General features: G+C 41.2%; 1 protein-coding gene across 4 annotated transcripts in view; it reads right to left on the minus strand.

The window, feature by feature from the left end:
- The window catches only part of SLC20A2 (solute carrier family 20 member 2), an 80101-nt gene that overhangs the window by 43844 nt on the left and 16357 nt on the right, over positions 1–19900 (minus strand). Inside the window, exon 1 of one of the 4 annotated variants that reach the window (XM_060282252.1) lies at positions 8245–14448. The exons of 1 other annotated variant lie outside the window; for it this stretch is intronic. The gene's annotated coding sequence lies outside the window, so the exon portion shown is untranslated. Of the gene's footprint in view, positions 1–8244; positions 14449–19900 lie in introns of those variants that run through there. 2 more of the 4 variants (XM_035134321.2, XM_035134322.2) reach the window with 2 other exon arrangements.

The raw sequence follows: 19900 nt of genomic DNA on the forward strand, positions 1-19900 counted from the left end.
GTTAGCAATGTGGCACGTGAACAAGCTAAGCCTCCTTCTGCTCATGCAATATAGGTAGCTGCTGTGCTACGTTCAATCAGCAAGCATGAAGCAGCACCACGTTACTATAATAATAATAATAATAATAATAATAATAATAATAATAATAATAATTTATTATTTATACCCCGCCCATCTGGCTGGGTTTCCCCAGTCACTCTGGGCAGCTTCCAACAGAAAAATGAAATAATATAATCTATTAAACATTAAAAGCCTCCCTAAACAGTTTCACCGTGTTTAGACAGGAGGCACCAATAACCCACATGCAAGGCATAGCAGAAGAGGACAAATAAGAGAGCATTGTGTGTGGGAGAGATGAAGAAGTGTCCACAATTCCAGGGAAGAAACCACCATTGTGAGTATACAGGGTTCCACTTGGAAAAATGAGGGATGCAAGACCCACCACTATACCCACCCCATATCCCTTGGGCCAACACTCTTGCCGTAAACCAGGCAGACTGAGCAATACAACTGGGACTAGCCCCAGATGCTAGTCACAAAGCACCAGCAGGCATATTCTTGCATTTATGCCCTGCCAAAATGGCCTATGGGGCGCCACAGCAGCTTACAAAAATGCAGTTACCATGAAATCCCCAATTTAAAAAATGAACCAGGTACAAAAACTATCTCCCACTTCTATTAAAACAGAATTATATCTCACCATCTGAAACCTCATAACTGTAAAGTAAGGGAAAAGATGACCTTGGCGAGGATCATCTAAAGAAAAGCACCATCAATGGAAATGCCCTGTTCCTTGTCCCAATCAGTCTAGCCTCCAGTTATGAAGGGGATGGGCTACTGGAACACATATCAAATTTCTGGATCCATTTCAGGGTGGATTTGATTTAAACCTCTTTCCTCACAAATCCTGTTCTCATCTTATCTTCACAACAACCCTGAGAGGTAGGTTAGGCTGGCAGTGACTGGCCAAGTGGAGATTTGAACCCTGGTCTCCCAGGTCCTAGTCTGACAACACTACCCATGGCACCACAGTGGCTGCTGTCAGACAATATAAGCTTCAAAGTGTGATTTAAATCACTAGTCAGTAAGACTTGATTTAAATATTTTTTTTTACAGAAAGACTGGTATAATCTTAATATTTACAACTGGGAAGAAGGGCCTGGAACCAGTGAACTCTTTTTAGTTGACTGGCAAGGACTTACAGATCCCAGTTACTATTTCCTCCACCACCCCCTTTGGATTTGCTTCCACATTCAGGTGCCTATTCTGTAAAGTTAAGTGTTAGTGCACTTATTGGAATCCAGTGGGATTGGGAAGAGGTTGCCAGCCTTCAGCACTTGTCTGAAATCTGAGTTGCAGAGACACCCAACTGACTTGCACAATTGTTACACAAAGATCCCAATACTTGTGGAGTATTCTGCTCACAAGGTTGCACTTTCATTTTTACTGCTTCACACTTAGCTAGTAGGAGATTGTCAGTGGTGATTGTTTGGCTGATTGGTGGCGCAGCAAGGGCTGCTGTCGATTGGCTGTTGTTGCGGCTATTAGCGGCTTCTGTGACATGTGCTACTGGCAGCGTTGGCCAGGTGGGTGAGTAATCCCTCCCCGGCAAAAAAAGCTCAACAACTCTGGGCAATTCTCTCCCCCCCCCCAGTTTCTTAATTTTGAGTCCCGCCGAAATAGGGTGTCTTATACACGGGGGCGTGTTATACACGGAAAAGTACAGTAACTTAAATAGAAAACTAACTTAATAAATATTTTTCCTCCAAAAGCATTTTATTTTAAAAAATCAGATTTTTTTAAAAATCTGATATATATATTTTTAAATCATTCACCCTGATCCATTTCAACTAGGGTTCAAGCTATACTGAGACCACCTTTGTTAGGAGAGAGACAGAGGGAGTGGTTGCTCTGCTCCTACTTGGGGGCTTCAGAAGGTGATCCTGTGTGATTTTTGCCTGGTCTTATGGAGCCTTCAGTATGGCGTTCCACAGGGTTCAAGTCTTATCCCCCATGCTATTTAAATATACATGAAACTGCTGAGTGAGATCATCCAGTCTTTTTGAGGGTGTTGTCATCAGTAAGCTGGTGACACACGGCTCCACTTTAATCTTCAGCAGGTGTAGCAGAGCACGTGCTGAACAGGTGTCTGGTTGTGGCAATGAACTGGATGACAGCCAAAAACTGAGGCACAATCCAGACAAGACAGATGGTTAGAGAAGAGTTCCTTGATCTGGACAGGTGGGCATGCAGCCTACTTTAGGGTCGCATTTGCCCATGAAAGATCAGGTGCACAGATATACCCTTTGATCCATCACTGTCAATGGAGGCACAAGTGGTCTAAACAGCATGGAGCACCTTCCACCAGCTTCAGTTGGTGGTCCAATATGGATGCGCATAGCCTTGCTTCAGAGCTCTATGACCAAGTAACCTCACAGCTGGATTACTGCAATGTTACATATAGGTCTGGCTTTTAATATGGTTCAGAAACTGCAGTTGGTGCAAAATTCAGAAGTCAGATTATTAACTGGGACAGCACAGTCCAAATATATAACACCTGTTCTGGACTGCCAGTTTGTTTCCCAGCCTAATTCAATCTGGTAGTCTTCACTTCTAAAGCCTTAGATGACTCAGGACCTCAATACCTTCCCGGCCCTTATATGTCCTGAAGTCAGAATGAGTGGCAGGCAGTTGTCTGGAGGGTGATCATGAGGAACCAGCCTCCATCCACAGAACCGTCTCCCCAGGGAAGTTCACTCTGCACCAACATTTTCTTCTCCCAAGTGTTAAACTTTTCTTTGAAGCAGTTGGTGATATCTTTCCATCGCTCTATCTACCTTTGGCCATCTGCTACGGTAAGGCCTATGTTAGAGGCTGGAATGATTGTTTTATGATTTGATTACTGTGCTCTACTTTTTCCTTTGCTTGTCATGAGTGGCACTGCATATTTTACTATATTTGTAAATTGCTCTGAGGTGCTTATGTAAAGCAACTAAGAAAGCTTGATGGTGGTGATGCAAAAATCTCCTAGTTAAAATTCCTGGTATCTAAGGTAGCAGCACTGAAACAGACATTAATGCATTGTTGCAACATGTTATATGTGGACGGCTGCCTCTGAAAGTTTGGAAACTTCAGCTGGTGCAGAATTAAGCAGCCAGTTTGCTCACTGGCACAAGATGGTTTGAACAGATAACACTAATCTTGGCCCGATTGCACTGTCTGCCAATTAGTTCCCAGGCCCAATTCAATATGCTGGTTGTGACCTATAAAGCCTGGAACAGCTCAGAGCCACAATACCTCAAGGACTGCCTTTCCCCATATGAACTGTCCCAGACCCTGTGATAATCATCTGAGGTCCTTCTCTGTGTATCCATGAGTGGTCTGAAGGGAAGCAACACAAGTACAGGTATGTGTCTTTTCTGCAGTGGCTCTCTGTTTGTGGAATGTACTCTCCCCAGAGAGGCTCGCCTGGAGCCTACATTACAGCTATTTAGGCACCAGACAAAAACATCCCTTTTCTCCCAGGCCTTTGGCTAATTAAACAATCTATGACCTTTTAAATCTATGACTTTGGGGAAATTATTGTTTTGTTATTATGTTGTATATTTTGGTGTTCATGTACTGCAAACTGCCCTGCGATCCTCAAATGAAGGATAGTAAAAGGTAAAGGTGAAAAAGTAAAGGACCCCTGGATGGTGAAACTTGGCAGATATATTGGATACTATATGCAGTGTTCGAAAATCCCATTGTTCTAGGCGCATTTTGCGACAGGGAATTCTATTAGCGTGAGCAGTTTCTGAGCTCTGGGTGCAGTACTGCGCCTGAGATTTCATATTAAAACTGCAGAGTGGAAGGAAAGGAGGACTTTTTCTGTCTCCCCACTTCCAGCTACTCTCAGAAGAATGGAGAAGAGAGCCTCTTGAGAATATTAGGGGAGTGGGCAGGGGAAGGACTAGACCATGTAAAAAAATGGACATAATATTTTAGCTGCAGTTCATTCATTTTCAGCTTTGTATTCTTGTTATTAAAAAAGTGTGCCTAGACATTTCGTTGTTGCGCCTATAACCTAGGTTTAAGGTGCCATTTGGCTCCTACCTTTCATATCTTAGTTGCTTAACACTGGCTATATGGGCAGTCATAATTATTGAAGCATATTATTGATACAGGGATGCATTCCTACTGAATGGCACAGGATACCTTGATGTGAGTAGCAACAGTCATAAGACTGAGACCTTTCACTGTTTCTCTCATGTCTGGGCACCACAGTTCAAGAAGGATATTGACAAGCTAGAACATGTCCAGAGGGCGGCAACCAAAATGGTCAAAGGCCTGGAAACAATGCCTTATGAGGAACGGCTTAGGGAGCTGGGTATGTTTAGCCTGGAGAAGAGAAGGTTAAGGGGTGATATGATAGTCATGTTCAAATATATAAAAAGGATGTCATATAGAAGAGGGTGAAAGATTGTTTTCTGCTGCTCCAGAGAAGCGGACACAGAGCAATGGATTCAACCTACAAGAAAGAAGATTCCACCTAAACATTAGGAAGAACTTCCTGACAGTAAGAGCTGTTCGGCAGTGGAATTTGCTGCCAAGGAGTGTGGTGGAGTCTCCTTCTTTTGAGGTATTTAAGCAGAGGATTGACAGCCATCTGTCAGGAATGCTTTGGTGGTGTTTCCTGCTTGGCAGGGGGTTGGACTGGATGGCCCTTGTGGTCTCTTCCAACTCTGTGATTTTATGATTCTATGTCTGTCATCTATTCAGCTGCTGGGGACAAAGTTACCCGGAGTGTTAGAAGATTTGCTAAGTAGTCAGCTGATCTTTACTCAGTAATGCAAGTGCAGGAGACATATGTTCATCCCAATGGAGAGATAGAAAAGAAACAGAGTCAGTAGGCACAATGGATGCTTGGGGATGGATGACATATTTATACATGTGTTTATTTAATTTATATCCCACCCCCCCTTCCTCCAACAGCTCTGTGAGGTAAGGATGGACACAGAGAGGGGCTCATTGCCAAGTGTGGATTTGAACCTTGATCTCCCACTAATGTTCCCTAACCCCTACTCCATAGTGGTTATATTCTAGAATTCTTATCATGTCTACAGAATGTACTTGGGATTCAGATCAAACTACAGGGTTTAGGCACATGAAAGGAAGGTTCAATTTGCTTGTTAAATTACAACACTGTTGCACACACAAGCACTGAAGAAACATCCTTTCTAATGCACAGACTTCACCCCAGGATGACTTAACAAAAAAGAACCGGAATGGGTCAACCAGATGTCACAAAGTCACTTCCCTCAGGATGATACGTCAATCAATCACTATCACTTCCCTGCACTGTGGTGTATAGTATTCACTTTGATCTACTCTAATAATCTGCTGCTGGAATTGCCTGCAGTTAACTGTACGTCTTTGCATTATTTACTGCTCTCAATTCCAGAACACTGATGAACAGAGCACATTCTTTTTCTATTTCCCAGTGAGTAAGCTGCCTGTACAGTAAACAACCCCACCTTCTAGGGAAGCATCCACAGTAAGACCCATTTCCATAACCCCAAATCCACTTGCTCAATTCCAATATGGGCCACAAATATGAACCATGTAATGTAATGCAGAAAAAAAGAGACCAAAGGTATAATGAGTGCTAAGCAACAATTAAAATGTATCCTCTGATTAATACAAGAGATAAACACACTTCAGAGCAACCCAATAAAATCTGTGACATGGTAGCACAAAAACCAAATTTTTGCTCTGAGGTCAGAAAATCATAGTACAAATGGTCATTTACCTTACATTACATAAGATCTACCTTTAATAATCCTGAGTAAGATATATTTAGAGAATTCCTGCCAAGAACTGAAATTCCTTGCAACAAATTGCAGATAAGTCTGTGAGAGCCATTTTCCAAAATAATCATTAAGCCTCCCAAATTACATACCCTCACCTCCGAGAGAGAGAGAGAGAGAGAGAGAGGAGTGAATTGTGCCTGGTCCAATGCTTTGGGAGCAAAATACTGCATAGCTCTAGTATGTCAAAAAGAACTAGGAACTGGGGTGTGCACCTCACATAGTCACAGTAAACTTAGGCCTATCACAAATCATATATCCAGGATGAGGTGGCATCAATTTAAGACCAACCCAATACGTATATTCCGGCGTATGAGACGACTGGGCGTATAAGACGACCCCCAACTTTTCCAATTAAAATTTAGAGTTTGGGATATACTCACCGTGTAAGAAATACGACCCGGCGTATAAGACGACGCCCAACTTTTGAGAAGATTTTCCTGGGTTAAAAAGTAGTCTTATATGCAGGAATATACAGTACTTTCTTTTGAGTGCAAAAGGCTAACAAGTAAATGGGCCCACACCAATAATTACAAAAATATGCACAAACACTCTCCTGGGGGTGTGAATGTATGGTTTGAGGTGGCCCAAGGATTCATGTGGAGGTACACATTCAGTGTTGGAAACTCAGATATATAAGCTAATTGGCAAATGGCACTGTAAACCTGGGTTATGGTCACTACAATAAAATGTCTAGGTGCCAATTTTTCCCCAGTGGATTTTATTATTGCTGTTGATTTCCTTTCTATATTTTAAAGAAAAAACCTCAAAGTGGTTTACAGCACATTAAAACATCAAATAAAACAATCCAGAATAAAACAAATTTAAGCTTCAAGGAAAATATTTCAGATTCTTCTCTAAGTGACATTTGGCTTGCTCCATATTTATTTATTTGTTTATTTATTTATTTATTTATTTAGCTAGCTAGCTAGCTAGCTACGGTACTTAATTTATATAGCTGCCTCATAGGAAAAGGACTCTAGAAAGGCAGTGTTGTGTTTTTAGAGTGTTGGATTAGGACCTGGGAAATGAGGGTTCAAATCCCTACTCAGTCATGAATGAAGTTCACTGGTTGACCTTGAGCCAGTCACAGCCTCTTAATCTACCTCACAGGGTCGCTGTAGGGATTAACTGAGGTGAACCATTTACTCCTTGAAGAAAAAGGTGAGATATAAATGCAATAAATAAGCTCTTCTGTTTACCTGCTTAAGAAAGCTAGAGGGGCCAGCCAGATGCAGATGTCAGCCACCAACCTGGCATCCAGAGATCTCCATGTGGTCGGAATTGGACCTGTGGCAGTCACAAAACATGCCTAAGGCGCACACCCCTAATCCTCCTTTTTAAAAACGTATTTCCCTGTTGTCGGCTTAAGTTCACACCACTGACAGTGCCTTGCATCCACGCAAAGTGCTGGATCATACACAATTCACTTCCATGTCACAGAGCACACTCTCCTGGAGTTGTGAATGGAAGTTTATCTGACATGAATCAATGGTATCAAGGGGAATTTGCCTTAATGGAAAAGCTTACGGAACAAATTATTGTCTTCATTACACAAGTGTATGCTCACAGTTTCACTGGAAACTGCTATCCATTCATAGCTTACATCTATAGCTCCCGAGCGAGGACAGTATCTAATAAGTGACAATTCACCTAATGACCAAATGGCTAGATAGTTTATATTGTTGAAGCAGTTCTATGAAGTACCATGAGTGCTTTCAAAAAGGCAATAATATAAGAAGACACTGCTAAAAATCAAATTTTATTTCACTTTTTAAATCAAAAACATAAAAGCCATAATTATTCTGTGCTTGACAGTTATGATTGCCAGAACTTGACATACAATTTGGCAACTAATAGGGGGGGGGGGAGAGACCTCCAGGAATTATATTCAAAACAAAGGCAACCCAAAACTCAAGAGGCAAAATATTCTACACAAAGAAATACACTGAAACACAAGGTGGGGCTTTGCAGCCTAATCAGCATGTATTTGGCAAACAATATCTGGTGTTTGCATTACTGTAACAGATGCCAGGACTGTGAAAAGTAGACATATTTTTTCACTTCTATGAGGTTTTCTAACATTTGAGTTTATGATCAGCCACTTAAGCCACGACACTTCAAAATCTGAGTTTCCACTTACAGTCTCTTTCTGAGACGTTTTAACATTAAAAATGCTACTTTGTCCTCACCAAGAACAGTTCTCAATCTATCCCTCAGCTGTGGAATTCTCAGTCTGACCACAGCACCCTTAACACTGTACAGTCTCTTCCCAAACCACATTTCCATCCTTACTTTCCCCCCAGCCTGCAGTCTATTCATTCAGAGCCCTCTCAGATCTAGTCCTCGCTCTCTTCTATCTGCTCCTCAGAACCTGCAATTTTCACTCACTCACCCAACTTGCGCCTGTCTCCCTCTCTTGGCTCATTTGTACTTCTCCACTAATGAAGTATTCACGCCTCAAATCCTCAGCCCTTTTGCCTCTCTTCAGGTCCGGTGTTCCTGCTCTCATGCAGCTGAATGCCTCTGGGAGAGAATCAAACAGCTGAGCTGTTTTGTCCATTGTAAAAGTCATCCTCTCCTTTCTGCTTGCCATATGACTCATCAAGAATACTGTTATGATCCACACCAACTCTAGGAATCTCCAGCACCTCTTTGACGTCCTACTAGGAACCCCCTTCATGCTCTCCCTCCACATTGAAGAGTTTGCCTGATAAAAATAAAATAACCCCCTTTCTAACTCTCTTTCCTTGAAGTCCACACCTCCCTGAATCCTTTTCTCTTTTCTCCCATCTAGTTCATTATTCCACTGTTATCCTCCCCTTTGATTCTATCTAAAAAAGGTAAAGGTACCCCTGTTAGGTCCAGTCGTGAACGACTCTGGAGTTGCGCGCTCATCTCGCTCTATAGGCTGAGGGAGCCGGCATTTGTCCGTAGACAGTTTCCAGGTCATGTGGCCAGCATGACTAAGCCATTTCTGGTGAACCAGAGCAGGGCACAGAAATGCCGTTTACCTTCCGCTGGAGCGGTACCTATTTATCTACTTGCACTTTGACGTGCTTTCGAACTGCTAGGTTGGCAGGAGCTGGGACTGAACAACAGGAGCTCACCCCGTCGCAGGGATTCGAACCGCCAACCTTCTGATCGGCAAGCCCTAGGCTCTGTGGTTTAGATTCTATCTACCTCCTCCCATTATTCCTCCTCAATCAAATACACTGTAAACTGACCTGAGATAAATAATAAATAAATAAATAAATATACCACTTTTCTCCACCTCCCCCATCTCATCAGCACATTCCTTCCCTTCTGCATTTAGACACACTAACACTTTCCACCCTCTCCAAAAAGGACACCGCCTTGACCCATCCTGCCTCTGCAGCTACTGCTCAACTTCTCTTGTCTTCTTTATCTCTAAACTCCTGGGATGTGTCACTCACACCTACTGTCAACTCTCTCTACCACAGCTTCTCTTGACCCCATAACATCTGACTTCTGCCCTCAGCATACCAGTAGATCAGCCCTTTACTGATGAACTCCTCACTGGCAACTATCTCTGGAACTGATGATTCTCCCCTGCATGACTCACTTTGTGCCCATGACTCCCCTCAGCTGCTTCTCTTCCTGTTGACGCAATTGCTCATTCAACTTTTCCACAGGGAAGGGAAGCTCTTCCTTTGCTTTCCCCCTCTCCATCATGGTCTGTTGTGACCTCCGCATATACTCTCCCTGGGTGACCTCATCACATACCAAAACTTTCAATATCAACCATATCAGGGGTGGGGAACCTACCCTCAGGACTCTGCCTAGGTCACTCCCCTTTCTCAGCCACACCCATTCTCCCCAGGCTACATCCCTCCCCAGCCCTGCTTCACCTACCCCTTAAGTGTTTTTTCCTGGCTGAAATGTGTCCTTGAACTTTGACAATGCTTCTTGGTTGCCCGGATGGAGGCTAAAGACTAACCTATGGTACAATGCTAAAATTTACACTTTTTGGCTTTGGTGCCACCCACCATTGCCATGTGACTCCTGGAAAGTTGCCCAGATGAGAATGTGGCCACTGGTCTGAAATAAGCACTCCAGACCTATGTGCTTATGACACCTACCTCCACATCAGAACTCCCTCCTGCATCTCAGAACCCGGCCTACCTGTCTGCTATTTCTGCTTAATATTTAATCATGGTGTGAAGCACAGTGAGGGTTGAGAATTAACCTCTGTCGTCTTTCCTTCCAAGACCTCCACTCCTCATATATTTTCTATAACCACCAACAGCATCACTATTCACTATCATCCCTCTCCTTTGGCATTCACATTCAGCTCAGCACCATAACATGTCACTTTACAACAAACACAAAAATAAACCCCTTTCTCTTTGTCTCAACAAAAACTCTAGTTCTCACACGAGTAACTTCTCATCTTGTCTTCCACTGTCACACTTCAGCCTCTTCACTTCTATCCAGAACTTTGCCACCAAAACCATTTAGCTCACTCATTGTTCTGATCACATGATGCGTCTTCAGCAGGTCCATGTCTGCTCCAAACCCAGCATAAACTCCTCATTCTTGGCTTCAAAAACCTCCATAGCTATGCCCCTACTGTAATCCCATTCTCTTTGCTCTTGTATCCTGGTCTTTGACTCTGATTTATTACAATAACTAATTTTTCCCCATCCCAAACAATTTCCTTTTCTCCTCCACCTCTGCCACTCTCAGCCATCTGAAGGTCTCCAAACATCCTTAGATGCCTACAGTTTCTCCCTCTTGCCCCTTTTGGCTAGAATGGCTTTCTTGAATTTCTAGATGATGCCTTCTGTCTTCTTTCAAACCCATTCTAAGTGCCCACGTTATCCATAGTCTTCAGCACATTTACCCTCTTCTCCACCTGATTCCAAATGTTTATCTATCACTTCAAATTTCTTACTGAAAGCTTTTCACTCCAGGGATCTCTCTTGTTACTTAAAAATGCACTATGATCGTGCTATAAAATATTTTATTTTATTTTATTTATTTATTTATGTTGTTGTTGTTGTTCTTGTTGTTCCAGGCATATCTTCACAAAAGACAGAAGTCTTGAGAATAAACTACAATAAATGTCCCAAATTTCTTGACTTTAAATACCAACTTCACATCAACATCTCATTAAGACACTACATAAATTATTTGAAAGACTGTGTCAAATCTTTTTCAGGGGGACTATTCTTCACACTCATACAAAGGCACTAGTGGTATTACCTACAGGACTCAAAATCTCTTTTCCTACTGAATAACAGGGTTCCTCAATAGAGTTTATGAAATAGAAAACTAAATTTGGTTTTATGGAAATTCTTTGCAGCTTTTTTCAGCCAATATATTGCTATGTAGGTCAATGGAAAGGGTAGTCTTGGGCTGGTGCCATCATTCCATCCCACCTCCTAGTCCAGATTTAACACACCCCAGTTTGCAGATTTACCGAACTAAAGAAAGGATGAGTTTCCATCAATTAGCAACGGCTTCCTCTGTATACCGTTCAAACTACTGTAATCTGTTTGCTTTCTGTTTGTGTTAGATTAGAAATCTTTGGGTAGAGACTAAACTAATATTTTGTAAAGCGCTCTACTCAAAACACTACTCAAATAAATAATAATCTCCAAAATCAGAAAACATTAAGCAGGTGCCAAGCCTTGATGGCTTTACAAACAGAAGCCGAGTAGGCCCTTTATAATACAGTGAAACGCCCAATCCCCAAAAGCAGATTTGTAGTAGAGGCTTGTAAAAATACTTTATACCCTTCTAACCAGCCAAATAGTATATCCAAAGGAAAGGCTATCACAGAAAACAAAGGTGAGGGGTCAAGCAGGACACTTGCAGAGCCAAGTTCAAACTCCAAGGAAACTGCAATTTATTCCCAGCCAACAGCAGAATAGTGTACACAAATGGAAATAAGGAACTTTAAAGGGAATTCTAATGGGTTATCCTTAAATTTCCTCTGTGATAGAATCCAGGGCAAACCCTGCTGACTTACGGAGCTTGTTTACATGTGGCAGATTAATTACTGCCAGTACTTTGCCAGCATTTAAGAAAATCTCAGATGCAACTCAACCCGTACAATATAGGTCAGAAGGCACTTGCCCTGAAAGAACTCTGAACTTTAGCCCATGTAAACCTAAGCGGCATCAGATCACTTGGACATTTATTATGGACTAGTGATAGAGGAACAAGGAAAGCCAACCAGCAAATATTAGTTTTCCTTAATATGGACCTCACCTTACCCATGGGAATCCATCTAAAATTGGTAAAAAAAAATTGCTGCTTAAAAGCAAAGAGGCAAATGTTACAAAATTTGTACACACACACACACACCTTCAAAAAAGGAAGCCCAGCGGGATTGTACTGTACTACTAACCACAACCATATAGTTTCCTATAAAACAATCAAATAGAGCCATAAAGACAAAGTTTGTTTCTAATTGATAATAACATGGGTTTTGGGGGTTCGTTTACAACAACAGATTATTTCACAGCAACCTGCAAGCAATTCTTTTTGTTTGTTTGCGGGGGTGTATACACACACACACACACACCCCTCTTACATAGCATATTTTATTAAGTATTGTAGAATTAACTATCAAATCTGGCTTGTAATGCCAGGTACAGGCAAGTTGGATAAAATGGCTTTTTCCCTCCCAGAGGTTAAAGTCATTGAAGTATTTAAAATTTAACATACCCTGTTATGGCAGGCAGGATAATTAAAATAGTTCTGGGCAAATTACATCCCTACATGGTTCTAAAATTACATGCACAAAGCTTGCAATAAGACCAAGGAGGATGAAAGATTTATACTCCAGGAAGGAAATAATGCCTAATAAATATCAGTTATATAAAAGGGTTACTTCACCAACCAATTCCAACTTTCCCTACACATCCTTATATAGCTTGCTTAATTGCAAGCCATCTTGCACGACAAGCACTGGTATGTTGCATTTCAAAAACTCATGCTGGCGTCTGTTACCTTCAGCTACAGAAACACTATCATTTATAAGGAAAAACCTGGCAGTAAAAACTATCTTCCCTGAATAAAACCCATTTCATTTACTATACAAATTTACTATACATACTATAGACTACAGTATATATTTCAGATACATACTACACATATTTGAATTCTGATAGAGTAAAGTTTACCTCCAATAAGAAGACAGTGCTGCTTGAGGTTAAGGTAGTTTTCAACAATTGAAAACAGAAGATCATATCTGCCTCCTTTCAGCTCTATTTATTTCTTGCTAATAGATGTTATGAAATATTTTTACAAAGGGGAGATTCCACCCCATCATGAATCACAAAAGTGTCATAGAACTGCCTCTCATTCTTTTCTACTTCCACGGGAGGTGTACGAAATTCCATAAAAGTTTATCAAGGGGAGGGAAACCATTAAAAACTTACTCAATGCTTTGAAGCTGTTTCAAAGAGAAGCAAAGTTAATTCTTCAAGTAACTCTGCCTTGCTAGTCACAAATGCATTCCTTATGTCTAAAATAGATACCCTATCATATTCACACCTCAAGAGCAGAGATCTCAAGCAAAGTGAACTGTTCTACAACTTACAGAGCGAGCTCCAGATAAAACTCCCGAGAGAACTGCAAAACAAGGCAACACTCATAAGCATCAACCAAGAGTTTCTACTCAAGATGAAAACATGCCTCCTCTTAACAGGACACTCTGTTGAGGGTGGTTCCTGAAACACAGCACAGCGTCATGATTGCTTGAGTTAAGCCAATCCAAATGAAGCTCATTTAAAGAGAACTCCTGTCAATCCACCCCACCTCCACCCCACAAAGCATGAATACAAAAGGGACAATTGATTGTGCCTCTCAGTTTAGGGTTTCTTTAAGAAAAAAAATCAGTTCACACAGACTAGCAATACTTACCAAGTGTTGTATACTGAAACTACATATGCAGAAAAATAATTCAGTGCTTGAATTGGATTGCACAAAATAAAAGGCTAGGAAAATGCACATTTTTACATTTTGTCCAGACATGCAGTTGCAAACATTACAGTACATTATTATTTAACAGTCAGAATTATTCTAATTTAATAAAAGGAAAATGTTTAGAATGCACATGCAAACACAGATTATTAAAAAAAACCTGCCTTTGTCTTTAAAGTTCTTGCTAAGTCACAGTGGTAGCAAATCCTAGTGTGATACAATGGCCATGAGGCTCACTGGGTGACCCTGGATGAGTCAGTCACTCAGCCAAACCTACCTCACAGGGTTGCTGTGAGGATAAAATGTGTCACCTTGAGCTCCTTGGAGGAAAGGCGGGCAATAAATGCAATAATAAAATAAAAGTTTCATGAGCATCATAGCTGTCTCAATGCTTTGGGGGCACAAAGGGGAATTCTAGTGAGTGAACACTTTTACACATTTTTAGATTTTGAAATCTAAATCTCTATGTGGGACAAGAAGCTACAGTTAGAACTGGATATGGAACAACTGATTGGTTCAAAATTGGGAAAGGAGTACGACAAGGTTGTATATTGTCTCCCTGCTTATTTAACTTATATGCAGAATTCATCATGCGAAAGGCTGGACTAGATGAATCCCAAGCAGGAATTAAGATTGCCGGAAGAAATATCAACAACCTCAGATATGCAGATGACACAACCTTGATGGCAGAAAGTGAGGAGGAATTAAAGAACCTTTTAATGAGGGTGAAAGAGGAGAGCGCAAAATATGGTCTGAAGCTCAACATCAAATAAACCAAGATCATGGCCACTGGTCCCATCACCTCCTGGCAAATAGAAGGGGAAGAAATGGAGGCAGTGAGAGATTTTACTTTCTTGGGCTCCTTGATCACTGCAGATGGTGACAGCAGTCACAAAATTAAAAGACGCCTGCTTCTTGGGAGAAAAGCAATGACAAACCTAGACAGCATCTTAAAAAGCAGAGACATCACCTTGCCTACAAAGGTCCGTATAGTTAAAGCTATGGTTTTCCCAGTAGTGATGTATGGAAGTGAGAGCTGGACCATAAAGAAGGCTGATCGCTGAAGAATTGATGCTTTTGAATTATGGTGCTGGAGGAGACTTGAGAGTCCCATGGACTGCAAGAAGATCAAACCTATCCATTCTGAAGGAAATCAGCCCTGAGTGCTCACTGGAAGGACAGATTGTGAAGCTGAGGCTCCAATACTTTGGCCACCTCATGAGAAGAGAAGAATCCTTGGAAAAGACCTTGATGTTGGGAAAGATGGAGGGCACTAGGAGAAGGGGACGACAGAGGACGAGATGATTGGACAGTGTTCTCGAAGCTACGAACATGAGTTTGACCAAACTGCGGGAGGCAGTGGAAGACAGGAGTGCCTGGCGTGCTATGGTCCATGGGGTCACGAAGAGTCGGACACGACTAAACGACTAAACAACAAATTTTATCCCATTATGATACTATTAAAATGCGCATGACAACTGACATTTTCAAATTGCCAATGGAGAATATGTAGGCCTAACACACATCATGCCAGTTTAAATCCTGGTTAACCATTTGAGGTTCACAAGCATCATGTGGCCATTTCAAGACGAACTGATTGCTCCTGGGTTAACTTGGCATCATAATCAGGTACATATTTGCAGAGGGGTAACCATGCTAGTCTCTCACAGCAAAAAAAAAAACACCAACAAATATGTTTGCAGCATAAACTTTCATGGACCAGGGTCTACTCGACACAATTAGTGCATCAAAATTGAACTGAATATTTTGACAAAAAATACTACATTCCTTGACATGTTTTAACTGTACCACATTCTGTATACAGAATTAGGATAATAAATCCAAAGCACACATACTGCAAGTTGGAGCACATCTATAGCAGAAACAGAAGCAACAAAAAGGCAATTTGTTCTTTTAGTATCCAACCAAAGACACATTCCTGCATGTGAAAATGTCTTCTCTTCACTAGGAGGTTTATATCTCATTCCAATATATTCCTTGAGGAAACCGAAATTCATAGTTTTTGTGTGTGCATGAGAATTTGTATAGTATTGCTGCTCAGCTCTACAACCAATGCATTATTTTCAGGCAGCGGGCTTCAAGACCTGAGACACACTTGCAACCCTACCCACAACATAGGATCTGAATCCTCACACATGTGGCTCTGTTTCCTTTTTTCTTCTCCCTGCCCCAGGACTGTCTGTGACTTCTGCAGATTCTCTCTCTTACAGTTAAATCAGGCTGCAAACTGTGTACAAGTTATCATGGATCAGTAGCCTTACTCTGCACCACCACATGAAATTCTGCAATATATAGTGGAATAACCCCCTACTGTATCCCATCCTGGAGGACACACAAGAGTCTCAGCTAAGGGACGGACTCTATACATTAGTGTTGCAAGGTGGTACCGAGGCACACCTTTGTGACTGAATTATAACACAAATACTGTCTCTTTGAAAAGGAAGCAGCAGCAATGATTCCACATCAAACTTCAGGCAATGCTGCAACCCAGCACTTGGAAGGACAGTGCATAAATAATGGTATTTTTGACACAGGTGTAGTTTACTATAGTCTTCTACAGATCTTTGGCTTCAGCCTGCCAAGAGTTGAAAACAATTTTTCAACCTTCCACTACCAACATTAAATCCCTAAATGAAGTCATCCTCCCTTTTAAAGAGTGAGAAAGCCCTATTCAGGCTCTAAATTCCCACAAGCTTCAACTCGTCCATCTGGTCATTAAATCCAATGACAGAACCAACAATCAAAGGAGACTATGTTGCTAGAAAAGAACATTTGTTTGATTTAAAAGAATGTGTTTAATTCTAACCAATCAAGACAAACTTCAGCCACATGAACCCACTTAGTCCTTTAATAGCAGTATTGTGGGAAGACTCTAAAAAGTTCCCACAGACAACAGATATCAAGGTTTAGTTTTATCCCTAAAATTACTACATGTACATCAAAATAAAAACAAACGTTTATATCAAAGAGCAAACAGGGAATGAAAATATTTCAGAAGTTTGTAATTATCAGACCCCAAGACATGGGAAAGTACATCAGGAAGGCATATTCTGATAATGCAGCATAAAACAGGTTTCTCAAGGAAGAAACTGCCAAAATGTAGAACTCAAAAACTGATGCCAATCTACAGCAAATACAGCAACCAAAATTTACAGAAAATATATATTTATTTCAATACATACCTAAAATAAACATGTTATTTTCTCATTAAAAATATTCCATTATTATTGTGCATTTCTAGAAAAAAATATTCAAGGTAGTATAATGAGGAATGATTCAACAGACAGTGTGTGAATTTTGGAAATACATATAAGAACATTTAGGTAGTGGAGGATGTAGGAGAACAGGGTTTTGTGGTGGAATAATTTAAAATGTGGCCCCGATAACCTTCAGCAGGGATCCTGCCACTCTGCTTAAAGCCATATCCTAAGTCACCTATCAACTTGTAGGAGTGCATCTTTGACGAGGGAATGGTCAGCCAAACCATTCACCCGCCCCGCCCCCCAACACACACTACTGACAGAGCCAGGGAATACATATCTTCATGCTGGTTTGGCAACTAGGGTTTCAGGTACTGGAATTCAGAGGACTAGATTTGGTCCCATGGCATCCAGCTGCTATCCCTATGGCAGACTCATCTATTCTGGGATCCTACTACATTTATAACAGGCAGAACTACATTTTCCAGAGTCACTGCAACAACCTACATTGGAAGCAGGTACAGTACATTCAGCAGAGGTACAATTTCAGTTCTAGATAATTCACTAAAGTGGATCGCCCAACAATGTTCCTTAAACTGAACCAGGGGGATCCAATTCAATGTAGGGCTATTGACCAGCAAAGACTCTTGGCTCTTTGGCACACAAAGAGGGAGTACAGGATAAGGTCAGAAAATTGCACTTCTCCTAAAGTACGGCAGAACAGGTATGCATGATGACAGGCGACATGGGCCATTTTAGCATCAAGCCTATTGATCAGGTGTGGGGAACCATTGGCTCTCCAGATACTGCTAGACTAAAACTTGAAGGATCCCCAGCCCACCAAGTATGGCCAATGGCTAGAGATCCTGGGATTTGTTGCTGAGAAACACCAGAGGGTCAAAGATTCCTTTACACCTGCTACAGATGGTAATGGACAGTAGAGATCCATGTTCAAATCTCCAATTCAGTTATGGCGTTCACTAGGTGACCTTGGTGCAGTCTCCCTCTCTCAGCCTAACCAACCTTATCGTGTTTTTTTGGAAAACAAAATTGGGAAAAGAGGATCATATAAACCTCGAGCTCCTAGAAGGAAACATGGGATATAAATGTAACATTTAAATAAGATGACAGATTATTTAAGCAGGTTACTTTCAAGGCAAGGGAAGGCGGAGTATTTTTCTTCTACGGAGCTGTTAAAAGCAGCAGCAGTTCCTGGGCTTGATAGCCTTAACTTTTTAACATTGCTTACTTAACCTAACCTATTAAAGGAAAAGAGAAAGCAGAGCATACCTTCTTAGCCCAAAGTCTGTTAAACTGATGCAGGTTTTGTACTATAATGCAGTACTTGCCACATACGTGGCAGCACAAACTGGTTCAGGAAATTGGACTATGCTCTGGGGACCAACACGACACACCTCAGTATTGCCCTTGCAACCTGGATAGTAAAGCCAGCCTTTTCCATACCAAGCAGATAATGCTTTTATCTGTTCTTCCTGCCTCCATTGTATTTTCCTTGATGCTGTGATTTTAATTGTTGGAAGCTGCCCTGAGTGATGCATGTCTATTGGAAGTGCAGGGTAAAAGTTCTCATAGAACTAGTAAATGCAGACATTAATCAGCAAAAATAAAGTTATCTCCTGCTAACTTGGCTCACACATAGTCTTGCAAGATTTATTGTGGCAAAAATTTGTGCGGACTCAAGTCTATCATCAAACAGATGAAAAGACAGATCTGCCACTGAGCACAATCCTTCAAGCTTTTGACAGTATGGTGTCTGGTGCACAAAAGCCTATGCCACAATGATTTTTTTAGTATTTAAGATAAAACAAGAGCACTGTATTGTGTTAACAGAACTCCCCCTCTAGACTCCAACTTGCAGAATTATCAAACACACATTGCTTCAAAGTTCCAAAGAAATACAGAACTTTCTTTCACAAAAATGCCATTAGATCAGAGCGTTAACAGATTACGGAGGCTTGCATGTGTAACAAACCTTGCATGCCTCTCAGCTTCCAACAGAACCTTACTTTTTCCTATACACTGCAAAACTGTTATCATTTGGATATCCCCAACAACATAATATTTTGCTCCTTTAGTTCAATGTAAGAAAGGCACCATCCAAAGTTACAGTCAATGGAGAGCACTCACTACCTCCAAGCTTTTTAAATAACAAGAGGGGGGAATATTCATTCGGTGATTTCTGGTCAGTTTATGAATGCCATTTTTCTAGTGTTTTAAATGCACCCTAGAATTTTGGATGAAACCTATTTGTGAAGGACATGCACTGCATTTGCAAAATATTGCCAATTGGCTATTCTGTCAACTCTTGGTGTATATTTAATCATTCGGATCACAACATGCTTTATTTGTGCACAAGTCCATATTCCATCTGTACTTGGGATGCATTGATTTCTCTAGATTTTGCATGTTCATAAAAATGAGATTTGCCAACTGCAGTGACCAAGTTGTCCGAGGTACAAGAGTAACAGCTGTTTTCCCCCTGAAGCAATGGCAGATAATACACAACAGTGCAGAAGGCATAAATGGAATTTCCAGAGAGCAAAGGAAAATGCCACCATTCATAAAAGATGAAGAGTCAACTTTAGAAAGTGCAGTGTGTTACAGATTCTGAAGTCCCTGCTCAATAGCTGGAGTTCTATGTCTCCACTTTGCCGATTTCCTCTCAGTGTGATCCCCAAAATATCCTGTGCGTTTAATGACCGCTTGAATCAGCTTCTTGGTTTTGTGCTTCTCCATTCCAACTTGTTCCAGAGGCGCTCCCCTTCATGATACCTGTATCTCAAGAAGCAAAACAGGAAGCATCACCAGAAAGAAGGATGGTTCTTGTCTCTGAGTCTTGCAACAATCTTT

Source organism: Zootoca vivipara, chromosome 13 (genome assembly GCF_963506605.1).
Source record: "Zootoca vivipara chromosome 13, rZooViv1.1, whole genome shotgun sequence".
Taxonomy (NCBI): Eukaryota; Metazoa; Chordata; class Lepidosauria; order Squamata; family Lacertidae; genus Zootoca; species Zootoca vivipara.